This window comes from Belonocnema kinseyi, chromosome 3 (assembly GCF_010883055.1).
Source record: "Belonocnema kinseyi isolate 2016_QV_RU_SX_M_011 chromosome 3, B_treatae_v1, whole genome shotgun sequence".
NCBI classification, from domain to species: Eukaryota; Metazoa; Arthropoda; class Insecta; order Hymenoptera; family Cynipidae; genus Belonocnema; species Belonocnema kinseyi.
Genome location: NC_046659.1, coordinates 24,697,609 through 24,700,647, shown reverse-complemented (window position 1 = coordinate 24,700,647; position 3,039 = coordinate 24,697,609). Strand labels below are relative to the sequence as shown.

Below are 3,039 nucleotides of genomic sequence, written 5' to 3'. Positions count from 1 at the left end.
CGATCCTCATAAGCTGCAGTTCAGAAAAGTTAAAGAACCAAATTTTAAGCTCCCTTTTTTAATTATTTATTATTATGCGATGTTGTGTAAATGTAAAATACACAAAATGTTAACAGGAATATCAATACAATAATTTTTAAATAAATAATTTAAATCGATTACAATTTTTCTTCGCGTAATATTTCATTTTTTCCGCTGTAGCCTGCCTTACAACTTTTTGCAATGACAGGAAATGTAATTTTTCATAAACATTAAAAATTTTTAATGAGAGAACTTAACAAATTTCATCGTGAACTTTGACAATTTTTCAATAATTTTTTTTTATCTTTCGTGTAAGATTTGTTTATTAGGTGCTAAAACTGAGACTTTGCGAAACAAAGTGCTGATTCTGGGCCAATCATCGGTGTAGGATTAGCAAATATAAAAAGCCAATATAGGCTGCCTGTACTGGCTCAACATTGGGTTGATTTAAATAAAACATGGTTTGCCGTGGCAAAAGTGACACTTGGCCCAGTAATGTGCCGTTAGTGGGCCAGACTTTGGCTGATCCTCGTGAAACATGGTTCCCCTACTAAAAGTGAGACTTGGCGCAATAAAGTGTCGATACTGGGCCAAGTGTCGGTGGAGGACCGGCAAATATAAATAGCCAATATAGGCTGCCAGCACTGGCTCAACACTGGGCCGATTAAAATGCCAATATTGGCCAAATAATTTTAGCCGATCTTTGGCTGCCAAAATTCGACCAACACTGGACCGTGTATTCAGCTCCGGCAATTCGCACTTGGGGAAATATTTTAGTATTATACCATTCACAATTAAACCATTATTTGCCTTTCGTGATGTAGGCGTGACTCACTGAGCGAGGAAGGGAGTAATGTGAGGAAAGGGGTGTAGATCTTTAAAAGTTAAGATTGATCTAGAATAATTCTCAATTTTTACATTCTCGTCAGAGAAGGTATTAGATTTGTGTAAAATTGGTTTCCACAGGTTTTGTCAAATGTCCACGTTTTTAGACCCCCTGAATCCGAAAAACAGATTTTTATGAATGTGTTTGACGCCTGATTAACAATTAATTTTATTTTGCGCATTTCAAATATAATTTAAAATACCCGGTAATAAGCGTAGAATAGAGAAAAATTAATATTTTTAGATTTAAACGTAAAAGTGAAGATTATTCTATCATTTTAAATGCGCGCTTTTTCCATCTGCCTAAAATTCCACAATAAGAATAAAATACCTTCTAAACTTATTCACTTCTATTTCCATAGCGACCGCCACACAGTTTTCTATTCTCCCAAAGAGAACGTGTTTTCAATATATTTAATTCCTTCTAATTTTACCGGAAACGCACCTCACAGATATATTTTTTATTCCTCAGAAGTGGTCATATTTTGATTTTATTTAATTCCTTCCAATAAGTTCATAAAATATGCGTAATAAGTTGTTTTAATTTCTTCATGTGGAATGTAAATTCAGAAATTTTAATTCTCACCAATTCAACTCTCCCTCTCTTGAGGTAAAATTATTTAAATTCACATATTTAAATAGATTTTGTTGTTGCAGTTTTTAAGACGTTTAAATAAATTATTAAAATATAAATAAATATAAACTTGAATATTTTTCTAATTTATAAGTTATAAAAAGATTTAATAATGAAAAATAGGTTAACTAAATGCTTTCGTTAAATTTTACTAAGTCGATTGAGAGGAATGGGATTTGCATTTTTTCTGTTCCCGTTGGGGGGTTTTTAGACGGAGGAAAAATCATGCATTCATAGGAATACAAATTCTTCATTTTTCTGAATTCAACGCTTGTTACAGTGTACTGTTGCGTACACATCTCGCTTGAATAAATACAATTTTGTATGCCAGATTTTGAATTTTTCTTAATTTAATTATGCACATTAATGTTACATTTATCTAAACCTTGAAGTAAAAACGTGATAAATGAAATTCTGTAGAAAATTCGGATCAAATTCAGATAGAAGAATTTCATTCTACCTTCATTACAAAGTACCTTAAAAATGTATTTTTTACGTTTCATTAATATTTAAAAAATATTATAAGTACATTGTTGGATGAATTCACATTTTAATAATGAGAATAATAACTGGCAAATTCTAAACAATTGTATGTTGATTAAAAAAATTCCATTCATTTATATTTAATTTATCGGAATTTTCCCCCACCATGGAATACTCATTCCCAGTAATCTACCTAGAGTCCTAGACTCCTAGAGATTTACCGCTTATATTTCTACTTTTTAAAACCTCAGGCCTGACTGTTTCAAAGGATAGTTTCCCGGACGATTTCCATTTCATCGCGGTGTACCTGCTCGTTTTACCCTCTCCAATCGACTTCTCCTCACGTACCTGACTGAGCGACATTGCTATGCCGGGCTTTGTTAGCGGGGGGGGGGGGGGCTTTGTCCTAATGAGGCATAAAATGCCATGCATAAAAATGTTATAGTTTTGCAATCAGCAAATTCAAAATATTCTGAATCTATGTTTTTTTGCGATTCCAACGATATGTTACTTGCAATTAAAATATTGAAATTAGACTATCAAGGAAGGTACCCGCTGAGGTTTACCTCACCGATTTTCTTGAAATTGTGATATGTTGTAGAACATCAAAAAATATTCGACACGTATTTTTTTATACGTGCCCATAAGCCCATTTAAGGGGTGAAAACTACCCTTGAAGTTCACCCCTGAAAACACATTTTTTTAATTTCTCGAATACAATTCGTAATTTTTTACAGAAACAAAGTGGGTAACACTTGTTATTGAAAAGCACATACTTATGCATTATTTTTAGTCATCAGACTCGCAACCCCCGTTTTTTATTAATGAAAAACTATGTTTGATGGCCATTTTTTCACTATACACATTCCAAAATCTGTTGAATCTTGACAAAATTAATTGTTTTATGCACAATGATCAAAAATAAAGTTGACCTGTTCCGGCATTTTCAAAAAAAAATCCCTTGAGGGGGTGAGCTACTCCTAACATTTATACTGTTATATTTCGTTATTCCATTA

General features: G+C 32.6%; 1 protein-coding gene across 1 annotated transcript in view; it reads right to left on the bottom strand.

Moving 5' to 3' along the window:
* LOC117169745 overlaps positions 1 to 3,039 on the bottom strand; it is a 53,990-nt gene that overhangs the window by 50,177 nt on the left and 774 nt on the right. The window lies entirely within an intron of this gene.